The 17,218-nt window shown below is 48.2% G+C and overlaps 1 long non-coding RNA gene across 1 annotated transcript; it reads right to left on the reverse strand.

The window, feature by feature from the left end:
* Positions 1-4,239: 4,239 nt before the first annotated feature.
* Positions 4,240-10,451, reverse strand: LOC139052938 (uncharacterized). Its single transcript, XR_011510126.1, has 3 exons — positions 10,345-10,451; positions 7,150-7,456; positions 4,240-4,413 (listed from the first exon to the last, which is right to left on the reverse strand). It is a non-coding gene; the product is annotated as an uncharacterized lncRNA (long non-coding RNA).
* Between the last annotated feature and the right edge of the window lie 6,767 nt (positions 10,452-17,218).

The following is a 17,218-nucleotide window of genomic DNA, read 5'->3' on the forward strand; positions in this document are numbered from 1 at the left end:
CATTTTGTGATTGTCGTCAAGGGGCACGAATGGCACTTCAAGGAGGCAGGCTATCGCATTCGAATCAAAGCTCGCTTTGTATTTAAACAGTGTGTCCACCAACCGGGAAAACCGGGAATTCTCAGGGATTTTGAGTAGTCTCGAAAAACTGAGAGCATTTGTGCCTAAGGAAAATTAGCTGTAACTTTATTTAAATGGTCGAAGGTCGCGGTAATGATGGCTCGAGTAAGACAGGAATCGTAATGAATCGATGCCCTGTCGTCGGCTAATGGTGTTGGCAGAGTACATTCAATGACCGACTTTCCGGATGCCCGATATATATAGTTTGGACGGCGTCCCGGCACCGCCACGTACCCCATAGAGTGAATGTATCAGAGCGTCTGAAATTTCGGACGCAAGTACCCTTCGCCGTCCAATTTTCAAGACTTCTTGCCGTGACTGCAGGTCCGAAACGGCATTAATGAAAGCCGCCACCGCTGCCATTTTAATTACCTCGCCGCCTCGAACCGGCACTCTCGTACGCAGGTCAGCTGGCAGTCGTAGCCACCACTGCGGCAACGCTAGACCTAGCTGCGACGACGTTCGCTATTAAGCTTCTTGTCGTTGGGTACCATGTTTTTCATTTAAAGAATTCGCTGCTGTCAACAATGACACCGACTCCGCCTTTGTGGTCCTCGCGATTGGCTGAGAAGCTTGGAAAGCGCGGTGCATTGCATAATACCGGTACTCGAGAGTCAGCTTCGCCTATGTACAGAAATGTTACTTGGTGAAGCATACGCAAAAGTATTGCGGTGAAACATAACAAGCGTGGGAAAGGGGCTATTGCCACGGGACACAGTATGTATTCCTTAATTATACACGCGTGCACCCGGTATCACCTGTCACAGTACGATAACCGATATGCCTAATACGTGTACCGACAGGTGTTCAGAGCGTTTTCGAATGTGCCTGTGGTGGTTTAAGCCCTTAAGGGCAGTAACTGACGTGCATCTGTTTCTTTCCAACTGGCCGGTTTTTCGGACGTCTTCGCAGCCCCTAAGGAGTTCGGAAAATTGGACGCGGACTGTGCAACTGACCAAGATGCTTCAAGTGGTCCGTGGGGCGGGCGAGTTGCGGAAGGAGGACAAGAACAGAAAGGACCTACGCATTGAGGAATGAACGGGAAAGGAAGCGTGCTGCCGCCGTTTTGAAGGAGCTTAATTCAGCTCAAAAAACTGTTGGCTGATGCCGAGATGCAGACGTCCCCCCTCATCCAAACCAAATTAATCTCTTTGAAGCAGTGAAACGTAACGCTGAGGAGTCGTGCGCGAGCTGAGAGCATGTCAGGACAGTTTAGGTTGACTTACGAGCTGTTGAGAGAGAATCTCAATTGTGACAAAGTTAGGGCCTCATATTACTGAGCTTGCTATCAGTTGATATAGAAAGCTCATATTCGAAAATATTTGCTTCTGTATGCATCTCATTTTTATTCGTATTTGAGAATGTCCGACTTGATTTGCAATTTTTTTCGAATACATTTTGCTGTGCATTTTACTAACCACTCCCGTCTATTCTCTTTTTGAATAGCATAAACACTACGCCTTAGTATTCGAATTGGATTAAGTCATTTTTTTTTCATATGCTCACTAGAGAGTGAAAGCATCGGGCGACATGGTTTCAGCCCGTCTTGACATAAAACAATTTTGCATCAGTCAGGGAATTTCGCAAAGGCACTCAGGGAAAACCTGGAAAACTCAGGTACTTTAGAAATGTCAACTTGGTAGACACCCTGATAAAGGACGCTATGGCGGCGAAAAAAAAAAAGAAACGATGACAGTGAACGGACGAGCATCCAAGGAGGCTTCGATTTACGGCCCAGGGTGTCTAGTCTACCAACCGGGAAAACCAAAAATTCTCAGGGAATTTGAACAGTCTGGAAATACTCACGGAAAACTCAGGAAATTTGTGCTTTTATCAGGGAAAATTAGCAGTAACTTTATTGAAAGGGAACGAAAGTCGTGTTAATGCTGGCTACAGTAACAGAGGAATTGCAACGAATCGTCGTTGAGGCCGTGTCATCGGCACGAGGTATTGCCAGAGTAGTTAACGATCGATTTTCCAGACGCCCGATTTTTCGAACATGCCCGATAATTCGCAAGGCTTTGCGGCACCACCACGTACTCCGTATAGTCAATGTATATTGCCCTGCTGCAGGTCTGAAATGGCATTAATCAAAGCCACCACCGCCGCCATTTTGATTATCTCGCCGCCTTGAACCGGCACTCTCGCACGCAGATCCGCTGGCAGCCGTAGCCACCACCGCGGCAACGTTAGGCCCAGCTTCTTCTACGTTTGCTATTAAGCTTCTTTCCGTGTGGCGCTGGGTTTTTCATTGAAAGAATTCGCCGCTGTCAGCAATGGCACCGACTCCGCCTTTCCTCGCGCTTGGCTTCGAAGCTCGCAGAACACAGCGCGTTGCGCAATGCCAGTCTTCGAAAGTTAGCTTTGCCTAAGTACAACAGTGTTACGCGGCAAAGGTTAACAAGCGTGGGAAGGGGCAATTGTCACGGGACGCAGTAAGTATTCCTTAATTATACACGTGTGCGCCCCCGTCTCCAGTCACAGTACGAGCACCGATATGCCTAATAAGTGTACTGGCAGGCCTTAAGAGCTTTTCCGGACGTGCCAGTGGCACTTTTAGCCCTTAACGGCAGTTAAAGACATGCAACTTGCCTTGTCTCTTCTGTGTGTCTCATCAAAATGTTGCGCATTCCAACCTCCAAAGACATGCATTCATTTTTTTCGTACTGCCCGATTTTTCGGGTGTCTTTGCGGACTCTAGGGAGTCCGAAAAATCGAACGTTTACTGTACAACTGACCAAGAGGGTACCTAAAATGATCCATGAGGTGAACGCGTGGCAAAAGGAGGATGAGCACACAAAGGACCTACGCACGGAGGAATTAACGTGAAGGGAAGCGTGCCTCTTTGAAGGAGCTTGAGGTCAAAAAACAAAGTGTTGGCTGACGCCTAGATGCAGGTGTCCCTATTCAGACAAAAATAAACTCTTTAAAGCAGTGAAACCCAACACAGATGTGTACAGGCTGATAGTATGTCAGGACAGTTGAGGTTGACTTTCCAGCTGCTGAGAGAGAATCTTAGTAGTGACAAAGTTCAGGCCTCATAGTGACGAGCTTGCTACCAGTTAAAATAAATATCTCGTATTCAAAAATATTTACTAATGTATGCATCTCCTTTTCAATCGTATTTGAAAATGTGCAAGTCAATTCGGAATGGGTTTTACCATTTGTTTTCGCTGTGCTCATTGTTTTCTTTTTAAACAAAATAGATATTACTTCTTACTATTCAAAGTGGATTAGGTCATTTTTTTTGTTTCAACATGCCTACTAGAGAGTGACAGCATCGAGCAACATAGTGGTCAGCCAGGGTCTTGACATAAAACAAAGTTCTGGCTCATTCAGGGAATTTTGCTAAGGTGCTCGGGGAAAACCTGGAAAACTCGGGGAATTTGGAAATGTCAACTTGGTAGACACCCTGCGGCCCTCAATGTATTCGATGATTGGTCCTAGTGCAGACGCTGTGTCTGGCCTAGGTCTTGATGGAGCAAACGAATGCACCATTTTCATCGAGTGGCGACTCTTTAGGTGGAGCGTGCGACCGGCACTAAGTGGCAGCGTGCTTGCGTCCGGACATGATCACGGATGTCGTGTCGGATTCAAAGATGGATTTTCGGTAGTTTTACGATTGCGTCATTAGATAGTGAGTGGAGGTGAACCGGCTTGGGATGTCGAAAATAGTCGGTGACTACTAGTCATTAAGAGCCTCGGCTAAAGAAGATGGCTCGTGTTCACAAACCTGTTTTCATCGTATAACTGTTCATTAGAGCGGCTACCTTCCGATCGTAATGTTTAGCATTTTACTTACTGAAGTCAGCTGACCAATGGCAAACCGCGCTTACGAACGAAAATCTTTGCGAATTCCTCTCGAAACATTTAGCTATTCTGCGTCATGATCTGTATCGGATGTCGTTGACGTTAGGCCAGCATTCGTGTTCAAATTTCTACAGTTTATAATGGGGAGGTGTTGGCGATAAATTTCGCCATGTTGTCTTGACAGCACTGATAGCCGCCAACAATGCCAACCGAGTTGGCAAATGCTTACGTGTCGGCCATGACTTACGACCAAACCAGATCCTTCAAATAAAGATAATCTAAAACAGGTTGTACATAGTTACTTGTGGATATGTCTCGCTGCAAAGGATGCCACCAGACGGCATCTTTATTTTACTTTATTTGCGGTCTATTCAGCGGTCTATTTACGATCTACTCCACGTGTTGTTCACCGTTCCAAAGTCGATAAAATGTGGCTTGTCCTCCGTGCCCCGAACTTCTCGCGTTTTGATAGTCAAGTTTGGCCTGAAAAAGAAACGAAGCGCACTGTAACCACAAAGTACCGTCGAAACTTTAATGGCAGCAAAACGTAACGCTGCCGTAATATTGTAAGCCAAACCTAACGATGACAAAAATGACCTGTGCCCAAGTTGGGGGGAAGGGGGGGGGGCATAAGGGGGCGCTGTAAATCAAATTGGTGGAGTTTGTCCGAAAGCCCAATTTAGCTATGGCAGAGGCCGCGGTTTTTTAAAGCCGGTATTACTTGAATTGATCTGTGATGCTCTTCATACGGTAGACTGGGTGGTGGTTATACAGGGGGATCATCATAAGGTTAATAGAACCTTTGAAAATCGCCTGTTGAAGATAACACAATTCTAGTCCTTGAGCTGGATTATTCAGAGAGGCAGACATGCACGAAAAATCGACACATATTCAACTAATTAACAATTCCTTAATTATCTTCTGAATTCATTAATTTGGGGCACACATTGCAATCTACGAATTGTAGCCGGCGAACTTGCAAGACGTATACACTTGAATTTCTAGGTTGACGCACGATTATAAAACGTTATCGCTCTTTAGCGCCTATCCATCCTCGTCGAAACATTATCAACCGTGATCAACCGTACTCAGGCGGCGCCTGCGTATGGCACGGCCGCGCGGACCCTATCTTGAAAGCGATCTGCGATGGCGATAGAGTGAGCGGAGTGCTGATAGCTTCGTGCGCACCGTGTTCTCGCCGCTTAGTTCGCGTTGAAGCGAGAGGCAGCACAGAGGTCAATTCTCTCGCTGCTGCGGGCCTTATGTTGAAAGCGGTCGTCTTCCGTGACGGACGGACGGGTTTCCTCGTTGGGTAGGCACAGAAGTGCTTACCCAGTTAAAATTAATTCCGCATCTGTCTGCTACGGCGTCCCTCATGATCCACTGGGGAGTTTCGGAACTTTAAAGCTCGCAATTTATATTTGAAGTTACGTTGCAGAAGTTGTTCAAAGCAGCGAACAAAAAAAAAATGTCAGCGTAGATAGCCGAAGCTGAAGCCATAAAGATTTTCGTTTGTCCTTGATCGGCTGCCATCGATAAGAATATCTCTAACATCACGATTGGCTCACGCCAGCTGCCAACGTGTAGCATGCATCTTCGAAAACCGTGCGAAGAGCCCTTGCGCAACGCTATACATTGCTGTCGCTGCTTCGTGGTCGAGCAAAATTGCCTTTCTTTTGTGTGTGTGTGTGTGTGTGTGTGTGTGTGTGTGTGTGTGTGTGTGTGTGTGTGTGTGTGTGTGTGTGTGTTTGTGAGACGGAGACGCTACCACTCAGCAACGAGTTCGAAAGCTGAAAGCAGGGCAAAAGCGCCTCTAGTGAATGCGGTGTTGCCTTAGCAACGTGCCGTAGGAAGTTACACTGCGGTGTATATGGGTAATTATGAGCATGCAAATTACAGAAGTCGCAGTTACACGAGTAGCGAAGTACGTTTAATTCTGCTACATTTCTTCTGCGCTCTGCGCACACGCAGAGCCATCATGCGGCAAACACAGAAGACCCCCTCCTCGCAATCTACGGCGCTGCCCCCACACGTGGCGCCATGATCGCGTCCGCCTTCATGGCGCGTCGCGGCCCGGCTGTCCGTGCCAATCACGACGTTTGGCTCGCATAGATCGTTTTGAGTTAGCGGTGCGAACGGGGTGCGATAACGCTGTCGCGTTCCACTCTTGAAGGCGAAGCTTAAGCGTCCTCCTATTTTTTCTTTCGAAGAACCCGTATGGCTTTTCTTTGTAGCAATTTGCTACGTTTGGGTGGATGTCTGAATTCCCCTTTATTCTTTATAAGCACCATGTTTACAAATTTCTAACTCCACGCAAAATAAGATCCCATTTCTGTAAACTGCATGCATTACAGCATCTAAAGCGGATAAGATCTATAAATAAAGTTACAGCTTACGTGTATTTGCTAGAACGTTTACAAGGGCTTTGCAAAAAGTAATACCACATATTAGTGGTAGGTGTTTCACAGCGGTGTATAATACGTCAATTTTGGCTGCTTTAGATGCACTTTTAAATGCGGTTTACACAGTTGAGAAATTTTTTTATTGCTATGATTACGATTTCAAAAATGTGTATCGAAAGTAGCCGGCTAAAAAAAATTATTTGCTACTGTGACTACAGAATAACTCTTCCATTTTAAAATGCTGAAAGCCTCATAAAAGTCAATGCACGTGGTTGCTGAGAAAGAAAATAAAACGACGCCTCATCCGTTCCCCTGTATTTACACGCGAGTCCGCGAGCTAAAGCTTCTGGTTAACGTGTGCCCGCCGAGAGAATAGAGACTTTTAGCTTGTACGCTATTCCGGTAAACGGCAGCGGTTTGGGCGGATTACCGGATGGTCGAGGCGTAAACGTGAGCGGCCGGAGCGGTGAAGCCGCCTGGTGTTGTAGAGCTCAACCAGACAAACGCATAGCTAAAACTGCACTAACTCACCATATCCTGCTTCGCCACTCGTGCAAATTTTTGGCAGCGGCGTAATTGTGAACACGATTGCGCCACTGTGGAAAATTTACACCAGCAGCTAAGCAGAATGCAGTAATTAGCTCTGTGTTTGTGTGGTTGAGCTTTGCGCCACCAGTTGGCGCCACCAATCTGGCCGCTCACGTTTACGCCCCTGCTAAACCGGAAAACCGCCCGCACTTGCCCGAATACCGGACACGCTAAAGGTCTCTAATGCGAGCTACAGTGCATAGCGCCTGCATCAAAGGGCGAGGCCCACCGTGGGTCGTCGTCGGGCTCGTGGACGCATCTCCAGGCGCATGCCTTCTCCCTGGCGTCGCCCACGGTGCACGTGACCGAGAGGATCACGAAGACGACCAGGCCAGACACGCAGGCGGAGGTCGCGAAGCGCGCGACCCACGCCACTCGGGACCTGCGCAGACGGGACCTCCTCGCGCTCGCGCTCCTCCTCCTCCTCTTCATCGGTCGCGCCGCTGCTCCGGCGTGGCCGACGTCGAGGTGCCCCTCGTCCCCGCAAGACATCAGGGCCGTATTCTGTAGAGGTCGTCGACATCCTCGCCGCTCGGCTGCAGCGTCGAACGCGTTTCCTCGAATGTTATGCCGTAAGAAGCCAACAAACACTGACACCAAGGACAGCATAGGGGAAATTACTCGCGCTTAGTGAATGAAATAAAGAAACCATAAATTAATGGAAATGAACGGGGATGAAAAAAAAATGGCTGTGGCTTAGGTAAGGTCAAGCCCAGGATGCGAAGCATACTAGCCTTTAGTTTAGTTGTTGAACCACTGTTTAGCTTGGTGAACTGCTGTTGCTTGGCTATATTTGGTTCGGCTAGACGAAGAAACAACTCATGCGTTACTCTGCTTCGCCTTGGACGCCCCGCATTGGACGTGGTGAGCGTCGAGCAACGCAGCGTTCGGCGCGGCAACGAAATGTGCGCCTGAGCAAGCGACGCACGCCTGAGCCTTAGAAACAGCTCGTTTCTAAGGCAACACCGCATTCACTAGAGGCGCTTTTGTACCGCTTTGAAGCATCGTACGACCAACTGTGCGCTATGTAACAAGCCGGAGACCATTGAGCACGCTTTCATTGAGTGCTGGGATGCAATTTTTTATTGGGATGTCTTGCAAAGAACTCTTAAAAAGGAACTGCCGATAACAGCACAGGGTATACGTTTCCTGCCGGTAGACAGCCATCAGGGCTTTCCGTATGACATGATAATGCTCCTGGGCCTCCATAGTCTTTGGAAGACACGGATGGCGGTAACGCACGCCGATGTGAATGCGCGCCCAGTGCGAGAAAATTTTGTTGAAAGCATTATTTTCATACGTGAGATATATCGTGTACAGGCAGATCCGCCTGACTGGTTGGGTAATCTTGATGAATTAGTGAATTTCAAGAAATTTTAGCTTGTCACGTTGGTCCAAGTAGTCCAACGTGTTTTTATGTATGTCATTTTGTGAATAAAGAAAAAAAAACTCGTGGCTCAGTGGTAACGTCTCCGTCTCACACTCCGGAGACCCTGGTTCGATTCCCACCCAGCCCATCTTGCAAGAGTTGAGCCAAAGCCACTTCTCCTCTGTCGTGACGTCACGGTGTCACGTGGTATTCAAGGCGACACCGCCGCGCCTGAGGAGCTGGGTTGAGCTCTCGTAATATGCTTCGCATAAAAACAACTTGGCGCAGGTGGCGCTGGCTAACACTGCCAGTGTTCTGCTGGGAAGCAAATGCCCAAGAAAGTGGATGTTCAAACGGCGCCACGGTAGAGCATCGCACGCGAAGTGCGAAGGTTGTGGGATCGTTCCCCACCTCGCGGCAAGTTGTTTTTTCATTCCCTTTCATCTCCATTAATTTATCGTTTCTTTGTTTTATTTATTAAGGACAAGTGATTTCCCCTATGTTGTCGTTGGTGTCAGTGTTTGTTGGCTTCTTATGATACGACTAATAAAAATCGGGCCCCTCGGTTAACCGCCTTCCTTCTCGTTCCTCGAAAGTTGTTATACATGTGACTGCTGCTGCGGACTCTTGGTGATGGTGACGGCGATAACCGTGGGACGTAAAGCCACTGAAGGTCATTCGCTGAGAAAATAACATACAAGGGGGTCCTAAGTGTGCCGTAGTCATGCCAGGCGACTGCACTGCTAACCCACCGCGGTGGCTTTGTGGCCGTGTGCCGCTGCGCTGCTAAGCATGAGGCCGCGGGCGCGTGTGCTGTCGTGTTCTGGGCGCACTTTAGTGGACCGCGCGCGGTAGAAATTAATTCGAGAACCCTCAAAGCGGCGTGCTTCGTAACCAGATCGTGACTGTGGCAAAAAAAGAAAACAAAAAATAAAGAAAAAACAGATTTTAATTATTTAGAGACTCAACCAAGCAAGTTCATAGCTCTTTTCGTGTCAAAGCGGACCAGACGCGCTAAAATATAGCGAAATCCATGAAGTCACACTGACGTACGGGCTCTGAGGATCCGGCCCAAAAAGTGCGAAGGGCATTATTTGGCGTTCATTTTTGTCCTCTTGAACTAAATGCCTTTTTCTATTGCTAATCAAATAAAAGTCCAAAAGAGCACCTCACCAGCCTGAATTGACTTAGTCGCAGTTTAGAGCCTTCTCTTGCAAAACAATCCTTGACGTCATGGATGGGTGGTGCGGGGACCTTCAATGTGACGGCCTCACCAGTTTTTCTTCCTTACTGTCTTATGCCGAGTCTCGGCTGAACGTAAACGTGGCCTCTTTTGTACTCGGCAATGTATAAGCTCGAACCCATATCTAAGCAGACACGGGTTTTCGTACTATACGCCACCTCGAAACCAATCGAAATTAAAGTATAGAGGGACCTTAATCGAAATGCGTTCGCCGTGCCAGCTACAGTCAAATTCGCGACGCCGCGCTCAACGGCAGAGCACAACCGCCGTGGAACCACCTTGACAAGACGAAAGACTATGTCGGGGTAGTTGGTGTATATTCGTGTAAAACTGCGCAGTGCAACGTATCTTGCACCCGTACACAAATGCCCGAACGCAACGGATGCGAGGATGGTCGCCGCGGAAGCTTAACTGCCAAACCACCGGACGCGTAATGTGGAAGGTGTGGGTTCGGTTTCCTCCTGCGGCAAGTTGTCTTTTCGTGCACCTTCAATCTACCTTAAATTTGTTATTCGTTCATTTCAATGAAACATAGCAATTTAGTCTTCCACGCTTTGTTCTGGTGTCACTGTGTGTTCTTACATGTATCCTGTTTAACAAATAATTGAGCCCTCAGATCCTCTTATTCGTATCGCTCGTGGATCGACATATATGCTGACGCAAAGACAACAGGACATGCGCTCGTCCCCTTAGTTTCTGTGTCACCCTGTGTGCACACTGAATTTTCACTTGCGCACCCGGACAGCAATCACAAGCTAAGTGAAGCGCTATGAAAATGACTCGCGGTAGAAGAAAATATGTCGAATGCTTACTCTGAAGCAGCGACACCGAGGATGCGGTTAATCCAGCTGAACGTTACACCCGCTGTCTTACGGTACTAGAAGAGAAACGCCTTGATGGTGGTGATGATGACGGTGATGCTGATGGTTTACACGATATGGCGCATACCCACCACGAGTGTTGCTCTTCTCGGCCGAAAGTTGTGATAACGATGGCGATGATGACTTCAGAAAGTAAGGCACGCCTAGGGGCTTCCGCTAATACTAGTAACACCCGCTCGCTTACGGTACTAGAAGAGGAACGCTTTTATGGTGGTGATGGTGACGGTGATGATGATGATTTACACGATATGATTTTTCCTATCATTTCCTGCTCACTGCAATAGTAACATTGGAGAGCAGGAGCAAAACTAGACGTGTATGAACAAAAAATAAGCAGTCGTATTTGGCAACCCCGTCTAGTAAATAAAAGTGCAAGGTATTTTAAGCACCATGCGCTGTACCAAAGGAAGCTAAGGTGCTGAGAATCAGTGTGGTTTAATACGGCTAATTTGGCATATGTTCCTCATAAAGAAAATTTTCTCAATCTCGCAGCAGTAATGCATACGACGAAGGTCATAGAAACCTCACGAACGGGCCTTGAAGCGATACCGCCGCTATTGCGTTCGCTGACTCATTCAAACTAAAGTCCCGTATAGACTTGCACTGTTGCAAATGGGTCGCAAGCCCCAAGGGTAGCGTTGGCCTGGCGGCCTGGGGCACAACTGGAAGCATCTGAAGGTGCTGGCAAAGGATGAGTCAACTGCTAACAGAACAACTTGTTTATTCTAGCATCGCAAAAGAGCGGCCGGTCAGGTCGACCGAAGTGGAGAGACGGGAGACCACGCTACTCGACGGAAGAAATCGGAGCCTCTGTCTTGGCGTCCGGGGGCAGCTGCTTTTATACTCTCGGAGTCGAGGGCAAGAAGGAACGCCTGCATAGAGGCGCACGTGACGGCGGGGCCCGGACACGTTGAGACGAGTAGTGGCGCATCCGCCGGGCCGGCGCCGGTCAGACCTCCTCGCTTCACAGTTGGGGAGCTCCTCTCCCAGGCTGCAGCGCTTTGACAAGCGTGGGCACCAACATGCACACACACACACGAAGACACGTGGCATTGAAACATGCCTGGACGCGCTTGGCAGGAAGCGTTGCGGCAGCGCTGAACGGGCCAAAATGTCCGCCGCTTTGAACGAAGCTCCGGCGTCCGTTGCATCCGCGCCGGCTATACCGCGCGTCGTAGGTGAAACGTAACAGCACCGACATCAGACGGACACGACGTAAAATTCTCGCAAAATGTTAGAATAAGTTGGCACTGACAGAGCAGAATAAACAGAGATGGAGTCAGTCAGGATCACAGCTGAAGTAGCACCGTAGCTGAAGGCATCGGGAGTTTTCGGGAGTGACCACTCATTGTGGACTGTCCATTTCGGCCGTCGCTGATTGGTTGGAGCTGTATCAGTGAGGAGACTTGCTGGGGGCGCCTGTCTGCTTCCCACTGGTGCCCTAGCCCAGCCAATCAACACTCCAGCAGCAACCGAAATCACTTACATAATATCTCGCCCCCCTTCCCACACACACTTCAGTTCAATGAACGTCTTCACTCAAGAAAGTTTCTGTGGCAATCACTCTATTTATTCGGAGGTTCTAGAGGTAGTCTTCCAACAAGACCTCTATAGGCGTCTGGTGGGCAGGAGTTGAGCATTCTTAGGAAATATATGTTATTAGGCTCAAACCTTACTACAGGAGCCGGTGCATTTAGGAAAAATACATCACACATTTGTACTCCTAGTGGCTCCAACAGCCTCTTCGCAAAAATTACCTTGGCACAGTGTAAACGAAATCACTTAATATAAAGAAATGCAGCTGACGAATGAACACACCGCAAGAGCGTCTGTGGGAACAAGTATGTAGATGCACATAACTGTTTGGACAGTCACTAAATGAAACAGAGTTTGAAGAGAGGGCAAGTGTGTCTTAATACACATTCAGACAAGTTTATATATATATATATATATATATATATATATATATATATATATATATATATATATCGAACTGATTGCGTACATGCGTCCGTGTCTTGGCAGCCAGTGCCGTTCATTATCAAGGACATGCATTTACACTGTCGGGGCATGCACAGCGTTGCCAGCTTGCTACACGTTCTTTTTTTTCAGAAAAACAATACATTGTTATTGACAATTTGACAAGTAATGTACCACTCAGAAAGTCAATTGGTTTGACGAAATTGTTCATTGTAGTTCAGCCGGCAAGGTGGTCGTCTCTCCCTTCTCGACCTGCGCACCACGGGGCTGGGGCTGGTAGAGGGCAGCCTGCTCGTGCGGAGACTGCGGCTGCGCCCGCAGACTTGCTGGCGTCGCTTCCTCCCGTGTGCACGCTGGGCTGTTGGATTCGGGAGGCGAGCTCCAAGCAGTTTCCCTTCTTTCCGATGGCGTGTCCACAGACGTTGCACTGGTTTCTGATGGCGATCTCAGAGGTTGCGCTTCTCTCCGATGGCGAACCCATCGGGCATGTGTCTTGTTCGTTGAAAGGTTCCGCTGTTCGCCTAAGGTCTCGACGGTTTCTTCGAAGCAATCTTCCCACTTTTGTGAGATCCAAGTACGAGCGCGGGTACACAAGCTTAAGCACCTTGGCTTTGACGCGCCAGCTTCTATTAATCCTAATTCGAACAATATCACCTTCTAGAAGTGGTGATAGCCGCTGGCCTCTTTGCATGTTCTGTTTATGTTTGACGGGCTGCGACTCGGGAGAGAGTCGAAATTCAGGGAGTGGTGTACGAAGGTTTTGGAACCCGCCGTGGTTGCTCAGTGACTATTGTGTTGGGCTTCTGGGCATGAGATCGGAGGATCGAATCCCGGCCATGGCGGCAGCATTTAGATGGGGGAGAAATGCGAAAACACCCGTGTACTTAGATTTAGATGCACGTTAAAGAATCCCAGGTGGTCTAAATTTCCACAGTCCTCCACTACAGCGTGCCTCATAATCAGAAAGTGGGTTTGGCACGTAACACCCCATAATTTAAGGTTTCTGTGCATCAACAGCTCCGCTTGCGACTTGCCGTCTTCGAGTGGTGAAATTCTGTTGTTTAATAGTCCCAGCCAGAGGTCGCTCGCTGATCCCGCTTTCTTTAGTAATCGTTTGATGGCCTGAACTTCTTTCTCAGCAAGGCCATATGATCTAGGAAAGTTGGGGCTGGAAATAACATGTTCGGAGTATAATATCCGTGAAAAATTTCTTAATTATTTCGCGGTGAACTGAGATCCTCCGTCCGCACAGAGCAGTTTGGGTATGCCATATCGAGCCAAAATGAGGGATAACTTACTAACCACTGCTCTTGCAGTCGTTTCCTGAAGCTGCTCAAAGTTCGGAAAGTTTGAATACGAATCATATGCAGCAATATAATGTATTCCGGCATGTTCAAACAGGTCTGATCCTACTCGGTCCCATAGATGATTGGGCGTATCCCGTAGAAGCAGCGGTTCGTCGACTTCTTTGTAAACATGCATTTGACAGGAAGGGCACCGCTCAATCATAGCAGCTATAGCGTCATTCATTCGAGGCCAGTACATGAACTGTCACGCTCGTGCTTTGCATTTTCCATTTCCCAAGTGACCACGGTGTAGGCGCTACAACATTTCTTTACGCATTGAAGTGGGAATGACCACTTTTGTTCATTTAAGCAGTACGTCCATGACAACAGATAGCTCATTTGCGCATCTTTTAAGCTCAGCGTCGATGGGCTGAGAAGCTTCTAGGCTTCTTATAACCATCTGCAATTCACGGTCCGTAGCGATGGCATGAGTTAATTCTCCCATCGTTTTCGGACTTAATCGATCAAACAAAGTGCTTATAGCATGAATTTCAATGACTGCAGAAAAGTCTTCTGACGAATCTTGCCCCTGAATGCAAGAAAGAATGTCTGCTACTATGAGCTTCTTCCCAGAAATGTGCTGCAATTGATAGTTACATTTAACATACGCAAAAAAGTCTCTGCAGTCTTGGTGGTACATCGCCGATCCCATTTTTGTAGAAATGGCTATCAAGGGGCTGTGATCGGTTTCGATGATTATCTGTCTGCTAACGACAAGTTAGTTGAACTTTTTGCGCCCGAACACAATACTCAGGGCCTCCTCCTCTATCTGCGCGTACCAGCGTTGCGTGTCTGTTAACGTTTTGGACGCATAGCCTATTGGACTGCAGTCTTCGCCATGCCTGTGAAAAAGTGCAGCTCCTATAGCGAAGGACGACGCGTCGGTGGATAGCTTTGTAGGGAGTGAAGCATCATCTATGGTAAGGACAGAGGCTTGCGTGAGCATTTCGCGCAAGAGAACCCACTCTCTGTCGTGCGCTGCTGTCCATTCAAAGATGGCATCTTCTCGCAACAAGGTACGAAACGCTTTAGTTCGATTGGCCAGGTTTGGCAGATACTTAGAGAAGTAGTTCACAGCACCCAAGAGCCTTTGCATGTCTTTCCTGGTTAACGGCGTCGGGCAGTTCGTTATGCATTTCACTAGGTTCTCGTTCGGCTCAATTCCAGCAGCACTGATTTTATCAACCGTGAGGCCGATTTGTGACGTTGCAAGTGTGCACTTAACCCAGTTAAGCGTTAAACCAGGAGCGCGAGCAACGTTCAAAGTGTTATACAGCCTTTCGGTGTGCTCTTCCAACGTGGCTCCGCAGATAATGATGCCATCCACGTAAACACGTACGCCGGGCAAACTGTCAAATATTTCTGTCATAGTCCTCTGAAAGACTTCCGGCGCCGAAACTATCCCAAACGGTAATCGTAAGAACCGGTGACGTCCGAAAGGGGTGCCGAATAGGCATATTTTTGGAAGTCTCTGCCTCTAGCAGAATTTGATGAAAGCCGCTATTTGTATTCAGTTTACTGAAATATTTCGCGCCCGCAAGCTCGCTCTTAATCTCTTCCCTGCGTAGAAGTTGAAAATGCTCCCACTTTATCACTTCACTCAAGTTTCTGGTATCCATGCAAATAGGCAGCTTTCCGTTCTTTTTACGGACCACTACTAGTGGGCTCACCCAGTCAGACGGTTCTCGAGCTTTCGTGATGATGGCAGCGGCTTCCAGGCGATCCAGTTGTTCCGTGAGTTGGGGCCGCAGGGCGAGGGGAACACGCCTTGCCGGCTCTGCTACTGCACGGGCGTTGTCCTTCAAGGTCGTTCTGTACTCCCGTTGCAGCTTGCCAACACCTACATTCGAACAGGTCTTTAAACTCAAGTTGTGTGCGCTTAGACAGTTCGCTTTTACCTGTCACGTAAATCAAATCAAATCAAACTGCTGACTTGCTTCAAGCCCCAGTATGGCCTGCCTTCCTTTTTTCACGACGAAGAAATCGATCGGGTGACTCTGGAATCCTAGCTGAACAAAACGACAGAACTTTCCCATGTGCTGAATTTCGTTTCCTTCATAACTGTGAAGAATGACCTTTGTTGATCATTCTTCACATTCTTCACTTTATTCTTCACTTCATTCTTGGTCATGCCTCGAATATGCAGAGTGGAATCAAGTTCGCTTGAGCACCCGTGTCAACTTTCAGCTTTACGTCACGGTCAAGGATGAGAGTAACGACAAGCCAGTCCCGCTTATTTGACTTGTCAATACTACTGCTGCCGACCGCGAAAATTTCAAGCACGTCGAAATCGCTATCGCTGTCCTGCATTACGTCGCTTTGCTGTGTTACGTTGTCTACCCTTGGCGGCTTCGTTCTGCAACACACAGCGAAATGATTTGGCTTATTGCAATTTTACCAAAAGCTGGGCATTGCCTAACTTTGTGCACTCTGTCGCAAAAGCCGCATCTGCTTTTTCCTTAGTATCTGTCTTGGTGTTTGTCCTTGGTGTGCTTTACCGCAGCAAAAATTTTTGCTCGTCCTATATTTTTTTACGTGCAAGAGCAACTTCCTCTGCTTTTGCTCCTTCGACGGCCGCCTCAAGGGTTAAGTCTTTCTTGGCTAACAGCTTTTCTCGCAGGTTCTTGCTTACAGTTCCGAAAACTATCTGGTCCCGCCACATCGAGTCTCGCAGTGGGCCAAAATTACAGCTCCTAACCTTCATTGCAGGTCCCTGTAGAGCTGCTCGAATTGGTCCCCATCAGCTTGCACTCTGCTGCTAAATACGTACCTCTCGTACGTCTCGCTGATTCGCGCAAGGGAGTAGGCTTCGAAAGCTTCCACCAGCTTGTCGTAGCCGACTCGGGCCTCTTCGCTGATGTTCAGGGTGTTGAACACATCGATGGCCTCTTGCCCGGCGAAATGAAGAAAGATAGCAGCTTTCTGCGCCTTGCTGCGTGGCTTCTGTGGTTCCTGTGGCTCGGTGGCGTAAAAGTAAAGCTGTATTCCCTGCTTGAACTTCAGCCAGTTGTCAGGAACATTTTCGCCAAGCCGTAGCGGGTCCGGTGGCCGAAGTTCTGTCATGGCTCTCGCAGTGGGCGTGGACGTGGGTCGGGCACTCCTGACACCATGTATCGAACTGGTTGCGGACATGCGTCCGTGTCTGGGCAGCCAGTGCCGTTTATTATCGGTGGCATGCTTTTATCCAGTTGGGGCGTGCACAGCGTTACCAGCTTGCTACACGTTACAATGTATGACTTGGGTTCGAGGCCGCCTATAGCACCTGAGAAAATTCAAAAACTCTTTTAAAGGTCATTAAAGGGTACCACATGCCCAGTAGCACGTACCCAGTGACCCAAGTTATCGCCAAAGAGGTTCATTGAAGAGCGGCACTTACACAATGTCACATAATTAGTGACTCAAGTTGTTCAGACGGTTGGTTTCGAGGCTGATTCCACCAGCACAGCAGCTCAATGCTCTGCCCATTAGACTGCGAATTA

Source organism: Dermacentor albipictus, unplaced genomic scaffold (genome assembly GCF_038994185.2).
Source record: "Dermacentor albipictus isolate Rhodes 1998 colony unplaced genomic scaffold, USDA_Dalb.pri_finalv2 scaffold_44, whole genome shotgun sequence".
Lineage (NCBI taxonomy): Eukaryota > Metazoa > Arthropoda > Arachnida > Ixodida > Ixodidae > Dermacentor > Dermacentor albipictus.